At 41.4% G+C, this 10,434-nt stretch overlaps 1 pseudogene; it reads left to right on the forward strand.

The window, feature by feature from the left end:
- Positions 1-2,862: 2,862 nt before the first annotated feature.
- On the forward strand, positions 2,863-5,579 carry LOC101833486 (annotated as a pseudogene).
- Positions 5,580-10,434: the final 4,855 nt, after the last annotated feature.

Consider the following 10,434-nt stretch of genomic DNA (forward strand, 5'->3'; position numbering starts at 1 on the left):
AACAGAAGTGCAATAACTAGACATCTGGCATGGATGGAGCAGGTGTGTGATACATATGCCTAATGTGGTTCAGGCTTCATTAGTCCTTAAGGTTGTGACCAATCTGTTTATTCTGGGACTTCTACTGTAAAGTAGTGCTTTAACAATTAATGATTATGACCAGACAAAGATTGCAAATCAAATCCAATTTCTTAAAGAAACAGATTGAGCCATTATGTCTAGAGGTCCATCGACATTAGAAATATTCATATATAAGATTTTACTTAACAATCACATAGCAGAAGTTTCATTCTTGGTGAGTTGCTTGTACTTTCAGAAAAGTCTCTGATAGCTAAAAGAACCAAACCATAGGTGTGAGTATAATTTTTACTTCCAACAACTTTGAATGTGTAGACCCTGCATACAACCATACATAATATTCTGAAATAGTACATTCAAGAAATGTGAAAAATATGGAAGAAAAATCTTTCCATATTTGCTTTTAATGCTTCCTTTTAATACAGTAGGAAAAATATCTCAGGACAAAAGACAAGGGCAATCTTTTCTCAAGTTAAATAGTACTAAAAGATATCCACAGCTAAACTCTTCCCCAACAGACCAGCAAATCAGAAAGACTCAATAATTTCTAAAGCAGATAAGTAAAAGCTAACAATGACATCATGATATTTGCAGGCAAATGAATGGAACCAGCAAATAACCATCCCGAGTGAAGAAATTCAAACCCAGAAAGATAAACGCTGCATGTACTCACTCATAATTGCATATTAGATGGAAAGCAATGTATAACCAGGCTATAATCCACAAACCCAGAGTAGGCAGGTAAAAAGAGGGACACACATGGAAGGTCCCAGGAAGGAAAAAAAAACAGTTAAGATCTCCTGGGTAAAGTGGGAGGGGAATGAAAGGGATGTGATAGGGGATGAGAACATGGGGGATTAAGAACCAAGCTGATGGACGGAAAGAAAGGGGAGAGAAATGAAAGAGATAGCTTGATAGAGGGAGCCATTATGGGGTTACTGAGAAACCTGGTGCAAGTGAAATTCTCAGGAATACACAAGGGTGACCACAGATATGATCCTAGTAAGAGTGGAGAGGGTGTGTGAAGGGGCCTTTCTCTTTCATCCCCTCGCTGTGTTCCCCATCCATTCAGAGGATCTTGTCTGAATCCTCTTCTCTTGGGTACTATGCATATATGCATATTTTTAGGTTCTTTCCTGCTTCCCAGACTCTCTATCAGTGAAAGTGCAGACTGGCACTATCCTGATCAGTCTTATCAGTACTGTCTGACTGTCCATCACAGACCTGTGTCTCATACAGAAGCTTCTAATCCTGGCATTGGAAGGTGCAGTCTGGCTGGTCAGTAGGCACGTAGCTGGTTAAGGCACCTGAGTAGACAAAATTCCACATGGTAAACCCCTGTGTGGGCAGTCATGGCAACCCTCCTCATGTGTGCCACAAACATTCATGATTCTCAACCTCACTATTGTAGCTCTCGCGTATATTTTCGCTATCCCTTAGTCCTGAGCTGAAGTCACAGGTTCTTTCCCAAGGTAAAAATTATCCCAAAACATGGTAGGTAGCATTAAAACCTATGCCACTGGCCCAAGCTACCATGGGGTAGGACACACATAGTCAGGTGTGTGGTCAGAGTTCAATAAGTCAAAATGCAATAGATAGAATGGAGCTCTGCAACTTCTACATGGCTTAGCTACATTGTAAGTTCCCAGCCAGAGAGAGATGATAACTTGAGAGTGAATGGCATGCCCTACTCCATGGATACCACTCCACAATGCAAAGTTCCACACTTGACACCCCATATCACATGTTAACTCCTCCAAATAGATGCAGAGTTCATACATACACGTTCATGACATAATCATGCATATACAATTATTGAGAAATACACCTGTGTATTATTTTTATGTTTGTTTTTTGTTTTGTTAGTTTGAATTTTCGTTAATCATGTGTAGTTTGTTAAAGGGTGAGAGAGAGAGAAAGAATTGGAAAAGAGGGGAGCAGAGAAGGAAGAACGAAAGTGAAGAGAGGAGAAGAGGGGGCAAAGGGAGAGAGCACACATGTGTGTTCTATTGCATCTCAGGAAATTTAAACATTCATCATAAGTTATGTGTAAAAGGCAAAAGGAAACCCATTGCTATGTGTTCTTCTGTATCTTGGAATATAGCACTAGTGCTAATGGCAATGCTATGAATATATCTCTCTTTGACAATCATCCTTTGTCACATCGTAGAACAATTATGGTCATATTATTAACTTCCACAAAAATGGGTGATTCATTGGATACATATTTTGAAATTCAAGATTTATTGCATTGTTAATATTAATTTAGCAAAATAAGTGTTTCACATTACCTACTTATCCACAAAAAGTTAGGATTTCCATTTATTTTAGTCTTGAAGGTCTTTATGATCATCAGTTTCAAAGGCTTTGTTTGTATTTAGGGTTGCTCTAGTGTACTTCACAGCTGTTCTTTTTAATAGGATGCTTTTAAAGGATGGTACTCCAAAATGTCATATCTTTTAAATGCTATTGTGAGTGTAATTGTTTCCCTGTTTCCTTTCTCAGTATATCTGTCACTGTATACAGGAAGAATATTGAATTTTGCGTCTTGGTTTTGCACCCTTCCACTTATATGACTGTATTCATTAACTTTAAAGGACTTCTGATAACATTTAGTTTTATTTGTTGAGAATCATATCATCTGCAGTAAGGAAATTGGCAATTCTCACTTTTCCATTGCTATCTACTTTGTCTCCTTCAGCTGTCTTCTTGCTCTAGCTAAGAATCCAAGTACTATATTGAATAGAAAAGAAAAATGTGGGAGGCTTGTGGGACTGCAGAGACATGACCAGTGTTGGAGCAGTTTTGGGACTTCTTTGCAGGCGGCGCTTGGCGCTAGCTGGGACACAGAAATTCCAAACACATATCTGTGGCTTTCATTTCAGTGCTGGTGAGAGCAAGAAGGCATCTGCCAATGTTTCAGATTCAATTTCGACTCAGTACCCTGCTGTGGATCATGAATTTGATGCTGTGGTTGCATGCACTGGAGGGGCAGGGTTGTGAGCTGCATTTGGCCTTTGTGAGGCAGGGTTTAATGCTGCATGCCTTACAAAACTCTTTCCTACCAGATCACATACGGTTGCAGCACAGAGAGGCATCATTGTGCTCTAGGGAATATGGAAGAGGACAACTGGACGTGGCATTTCTACGACACCGTGAATGGATCTGAGTGGCTGGGGGATCAGGATGTCATCCATTGCATGATAGAGCAAGCCCCTGAATCTTGGATGAGCTAGAAAATTGTGGCATGCCATTTAGCAGGACTGAAGATGGGAAGATTTATCAGTGTGTATTTGGTGGACAAAGTCTCAAGTTTGGGAAAGGTGGGCAGGATCATCGGTGTTGTTGTGTGGTTGTTCAGACAGGCCACTCACTTTTGCACACCTTGTATGGAAGGTCTCTGCGATATGACACCAGCTATTTTGTGAAGTATTTTGCCTTAGAACTTTTGATGGAAAATGGGGAATGCCATGGTGTCTTTGCACTGTGCATAGAAGATGGTTGCATACACCAAATAAGAGCAAAGAACACTGTTATTGCTACTGGGGGCCATGGGCCGACCTACTTCAGCTGTACATCCACCCATACCAGCACAGGGGACCGCACAGCCATGGTTACCAGGGCTGGCTTTCCTTGCCAGGACTTAAGAGTTTGTTCAGTTCCACCCCACAGGTATATACGGTGCTGGCTGTGCCATCAGAGAAGGATGCCGTGGAGAGAGAGGTATTCTCATCAACAGTCAAGGTGAAATATTCATGGAGAGATATGCCCCTGTTGCCAAGGACCTGGCATCCAAAGATGTTGTATCTCGTTCCATGACTCTTGAGATCCATGAAGGAAGAGGCTGTGTCCCCAAGAAAAATCAAGTCTGTCTAGTGCACCATCTGCCCCCTGAGCAGCTGGCCACACGTCTACCTGGGATTTCAGAGACGGTCATGATCTTCGCTGGTATGGATGTCACTAAAGAGCCCATCCCTGTTCTCCCCACTGTGTATTACAACATGAGTGGTGTAGGAGTGAACCCCACAAAGCTATCCGTCCATGAGGGCGGGGACAAGTAAATTAGCACAGGTAGAGATAAAAGGAAGTGAAAGGAAAAAGGACCTCCTCTTTTGGAAGCTGGCCATGCTTCTGACTCGCAGCTTGTGTGACCCTTTTTCTCTCTTGTAAATGAATATATTGTATCCCCTATAGCATTGGCTATCATCATTCGTCACAGTATTCCCTGCATGCCACCATGTTCCCCATCATCAAGATAATGTGCTGAATTTTGCTGACCTATGCAGATCTGTGTCTGCTAGATCTGGGATATGAGGACAGGGGAAAATGAGACTGACTACAGTCTAAAGATGAAGACAAACTTACATCAATTTGAGCACACTTTTACACACAGATATAACAAGGAAATAAATTATCCAAAGAGGCTGTTTGAATTCAGCAAGATATGAGCAGAAAAACATGTTAATAAATGCCAGTAAAGCACATACTAAATATTAATGGGACAACAACATCCTTTCCCTGATTTTTCTCAGGACCAATTTAAACACAATTGCCTGGCGTATACAAGAGATTATATTCAGTGAAACCCAAAATCAAACCAAGAAGGCCAGGTCAAGTTTAAAAGTGTACTCATCAGATTGTATTCTATAATTTGTTCTGACATGCAACAAGTGTAAAATATCTTATAAATTAAATGTATATGTTTAACACTGGAGGCTTGAAATCACATCTAAGAACAATCAAGGGAACAAAATGCACTTCATTTGAGAAGCCCTCTGCATCCCCCCCACCATGGCCTCTCTCATGTTTTCCATTATTTACAATGCATTTTCCTATTCACTGTGTTTTCAACAATAAAAGAGAGTAAACCTATGAAACTGTAATAAAGTGTCAAATGAAAGGCTTTTATTTATAGGCATTCAATTTGTCATGGTATAACTTCACCACAATAGAACAGTGACAAAGGTATCCTCCCCCACTATCCCTAATCCATGTTTCCTTGAATGACTGCATTGTTTTGTGTGATTCCTTAACATTATTAAGCTTAAAAAATGTGTTACATTTATTCATCTTTGTGTGTGTGTGTACAGGCCCATGTGAGTATACACAAACTTGTGTGTATGCATGGGTACAGGCAACTGTATTCATGTGAAGGTAAAAGGTGGTGTTCAATCACTCAAAACCAGATTTGCAGGTTTTACAGGACACTAAGTGTATTATAAACTGGTCCTGAACTTTCATCTTTATGGTTAACAGCAAGTGCCTTTCACCGCTGAGCCACTGTTTACCAACATTATACTTTATATTCACTAGGAAGTATTGTTTGTCTATTTACATCTCAGGGAAAAGAAAAGGTAGAATTTAGAATGGGACCAACTGTCCAGCCCAGCACTGAAACCCAATGTGCTCCAAGCCCCATCTCAGAGACTGTGGCTGTGCAGCATGAAAGCGTCCACCTTCTCTGTGGAGAACAAGAGTTGGGCACAGCCCTGACATCCTGAGTTCCCCAGGTTGATGTGTCTTCATGGTCTCCTGTTGGGGACTGCTGGAACCTTGAACAAAATGGAGTCTGTCAACCGTTTCTTGGCCTTCTGACTACGTGACTGCGAGCACACATGCCCTTGAGACAAAGGAAAAGGCTAACCATAAAAGTTAAAGTTACACAGGGCAACCCACCTGCCTAGCCAGGGGGAAGTACCCTTACAGAGTAAATGTCTTTGTTAACAAAAGATTAAAGTGTTCCATTGAATACTTCCTACCCCTCCCTAATTCCTGCACCTGACTTATGCTGACAAGCATTTGTGGAATGCAACTGATGACTGATGGAAAATTACAGCTTTGTCTTTACCGTATTTGGTGTATATTTGAATTGAGACTTGATTGACATGCTTGTACCACCCCCTGAGGTCCTTCCTCTATAAGTTCCAGCGCGCCCCAAAAATAAAGGCTCTTGATCAGCGAACGTTGTCTTGAGCCTGTTTCCTTTAACCTCTTGAAGTTCACTTTCCAGATCGGATCTGCTCGTGAAGGCCCACCAAATTAGTAGCGACCCTCATCACCTCACCCCCGCGGGTCGGGGGTCCCTTCCCGGGGGTCGCAGTCTCCTGCTTAGCCACAGAGACTGAAGTCCAGGGCATGTGCTGCCTGTCAGCACACAGTAGTGAGATGGGCAGAGGAGTGAACCTCAGATCCCAGAAACTCCCAGCAAGACCTGGAGTTCTTTCAGAGACCTTGTTTATGCTTTTTCTTCTGATGCCTTTTCGTGCATTTCACCCACTGTGATAATGAGAGCAAATAAAAGAATGACAGCTACAGTCTTAAATGATGATACATCAGTACACAAATTCCAGCCACCAATTTATATACCATTAATATGTCCCTATGTGTTTTCAGGTTATATTTATTAAGGACATGTAATTGGCTGGAGTCACAGAGAGACCTGGCAAGATTATCATGAGATTGTCTTGTGTAATAAAAAAATACACAGAAATTAACAACTGAGACTCAATATTCAGGGCAATGCTATAGATGATTCTATGAAATGTAACAGAGTTCCTTGTGTGGAGATAAAAGGACTTGATATTAGACTTTTACAAGATAATATGGTTTAGTAAAAGTCTGTTTTCAAATTATTATAACTTCTGTGTATCTCTCTGTCCCTCTGCCTCTCTCTGTCTCTGTCTCTGTCTGTCTGTCTCTCTGTCTCTCTGTCTCTCTCTCTCTCTCTCTCTCTTTCTCGCTCTCTCTCTCTCTGTGTGTGTGTGTGTGTGTGTGTGTGTGTGTGTGTAGGCTAGTAGTCAACACTGGGCATCTTCCTCTATTGTGTTCCTCCTTTATTCATGGTAGAGGTTCTCATGAAACTGAAGCTCACCAATTGGACAACACTGACTGACTGGCAAGACTCCAGTGTTCTCTGTTTCCAGAGCTCTGACTGCAGGGGCTTCCACAGCACTGGATCCTTACTTGGCTGCTGGAGATCAGCACATAGGTCCTCATGATTCACAGCAACTGACACGCAAACATCTCCTTAGCCTTTAAGGACTATTAACTTATTTCCTCTTACATAGTCACAGAAAATAAGCAAAGGAGATCTTCTGACATTCTGAGAGACTGTCCTTCACCATATATGTTAAAAGTGGCTCTGTTAACTGCAAAATTTATACCCAGTAATGGAGGATATTGTTTCAGGTCCTGGTGTTCACAGAGAACTTCATGGACATGTTGGGACTTTTTTTAAATTAAGCCTTGTTCGATAATAAATATTGAGAAATAAACACATGACAATGGTCTGTCTACAGGTGCTTTAAAGAGAGCACATGACTCATTATGAAGCTGACTTCTGGTCCTCCACATAATCCCATTGAATAACACACATGTGTGCAAAGCAGCTTCACCCTCAGCAGGGACAGGTTTCCCCATTCTCCCTTTTAAGTGCTATTCCTTTTAACTACCAAGAAAGACAGGAAGCAAATCGACGTCTATGGAGACAACACTTTTTCTCTCTGCACAAGGGACTTGTGGCCTATGATCACACAAGACCTCATTTCCTGTTTGAGTCAATGTAGGAAACACAGCCAGTGCACAGGCAGTGTCAGCCACTGAGACTTTACACTTATCTAAGACTGAGGAAACAACATTCATAAAGAGGGACATGGGCCCCATGCCTCCCCGCAGCCTGCTCTGTGTGCTGGTGGCCTTGGCCTTCTCTGGTAAGGATGTCTCACATTAGCTAAGGAAATAAGCAGGAAGCATTGCCCCAGGCACACAGCAGCTCACATGGATGTGAGAGGGAATGGGATTAGGGAGAAGCAAGCAGAATGTGTCTTCAGTTAGGTTGTCTAGGGCCTAACCTTGTGGAATTCCAATTGTGTTTTATTCACATTTCCATAAAATAAGCATTTTTCTTTCTTGTGATTGTTCTGCAGGACACAATTTGGCCCAGACAGTGACTCAGATCCAATCAACTGCGAGCACACAGGAGGGGGGAAGAAGTCAATCTGGAGTGTTCATCCGAGACAAGTCAGAAATTATATCACCTTTTACGGTACAAGCAGCTTCCTAGTGGGGAGATGATTTTCCTTATTTGCCAAATTTCTTCTTCAAATAAAACTGAGAGGAGTGGCTGTTACTCTGTCATCTTTCAGAGATCAGCCAGGTCCATCAGCCTTGTCATTTCACCCTCACAGATAGAAGATTCAGTGACATATTTCTGTGCACTCTTGGAGTGGACTCACGGTGCTTCAAATGATAGCAGACGCTGAACTAAAACTGGAGCTGCTTAAGCACAGCCTTTCTCAGGGAGCCCAGCTGGGAAGCACACCTGTGCACCATAACAAGAAGGTCCAGCTGTGGCTGCTTGTATGTGGTCTGCATCAGAAGTGTGTCTCTAAGGAAAACCTCAGTTTATGTAATTTTAAAACAGTCATAGTGAGCCAGGCGGTGGTGGCGCACGCCTTTAATCCCAGCACTTGGGAGGCAGAGGCAGGCAGATCTCTGTGAGTTCGAGGCCGGGCTGGACTGACAGCCTCCAAAACAATACAGAGAAACCCTGTCTCGTAAAAAAAAAAGTCATAGTGAGTGGCTTTCTTTTAATAATTTGTCTTGAAACTATTTAAATTAAAATAGACCACAGAGATCACGTGTAATATTCTCTACACCTGAGAATCTTTCACCACAATGTTTTAAACTGTTGGTTTCTCTTCAACTTGGTAACAACACACACCTCAGACTAAGCATCTGGAAGAGCAAAGAATGTGATTTCCTGGTGAACATGAGAGAAACAGAGCCATCATGAGTGAAGTATTTAGAGGTACAATATGAGGAGTTCACCCCATGAAACTGCTGGTGGTTCCTGGGGAGTGCCCTCAAATCATTATCTTTTCATCTGGTACTGAGCTTGACATACTGAAGGTCAGCTAGACCAGAACAGGGAAGGACAGTTGCGTGAAGGCAGCACCTGGTTGTACTGATACTTTTTAAAATATAGTGACGCTCATAAGATGATTGGAATATAGAATGATAGACCTCTCCCATTGCCCTAATCTCGCTTATTGAGTGAAATTCATAAGAAGCCATGGTTTTTCCAACAAGCTACACTCAGACTTGATGCAAGATAAAGAAAATTTATAGAGGTGAGTAGAGAGTTAATGGTAAATTGAGCTGGAACCTTATGGAAACCTTATGTTTCTGGGCCTGAATCTACTGAGGCACATAAAGCTATAAATACATATAAATATATCATCCCTGTTTCTGAACTGTCCTGAAGTTGCTTTTGCTGTATAGAACCTACAAACAGAATAGCATGGGGAATGAAATTTTGGGAAATGTGTTTCCAAATATGTTTTCAAAGATTCATATATTTATTTTATATCATGTGTGTAACATTTTCCCTACATATAAACGTGTGTGTGTGTGTGTGTGTGTGTGTAAGTCTCGTGCTCCTGGAGGCCAGAAAAAGCAACACATTAAGCCAAATTACAGTTATTGAAGGTTATGGGTTACCATGTGAGTGTTGGGAACTGAATCAGAGTTCTCTGCAAAAGCAGCATGTACTCTTAACTAAAGAATCAATCTCTAGTCCTTGCTTACAGATAGTTTATACTGAGACTACAAAAATACCACAGGACTTCATGGTAAACTTCCAGATTAGATGTTGGGTTTCTCAGATTACAGATAATTTAAGAACATAAAACCACAATTAGTCTTCTAAGAGAAAGAGCTAAAGAAACAGAAAGTAGCTGAGATGGATTGTTGGAGAAGTTGACAGTAACAGGTATGTCTTCCCTCCTACTGAGTGGGCTGCAAGTCCAATTCAAACATCATTGGTTATCTCCAAGATATAAGTCCCACTATTGAAGATTTGGGTGATATTTATTCTTGTGGTTCTTAGGTATTATAGCTGGATAGGATTATTGGTTGCCTTTTTCCCTTGACAGATTTCAGAATATCTCTGAATACTATGAGAGTCCTTAGGAAATAAGACTCCTAGGTCAGTTGTAGCCCATTCTTCCAAGTCCTATGTCCAAAGTGTGTAATATATTTAGGAATAGGGACTTATCTTCAGATCTGTGAGTCAACTAAAGTCAATCTCAATAGCCTGTTGTTTTGGAGGTCCTGTCTTGGGCTGTCCTGAACAGCCACTTTAAATGAGCTTTCTCATGCCAACTATGCTATATAGTCTATGCTATAGGGAGCACTATCACCTCAAGTGGTATAACATCATTTTAATTATTTATGTGTATATATATCCTGTAATTTGGGTTAAGCAGAACACAATATGATCACCTGTGACTTTTTCAAACACCCTTAATGCTATTTTTCTGTCTTCTCTTCATCTCCCCCCACCCGGCATTGGAT

Source organism: Mesocricetus auratus, unplaced genomic scaffold (genome assembly GCF_017639785.1).
Source record: "Mesocricetus auratus isolate SY011 unplaced genomic scaffold, BCM_Maur_2.0 contig_7494_pilon_obj, whole genome shotgun sequence".
NCBI lineage: Eukaryota > Metazoa > Chordata > Mammalia > Rodentia > Cricetidae > Mesocricetus > Mesocricetus auratus.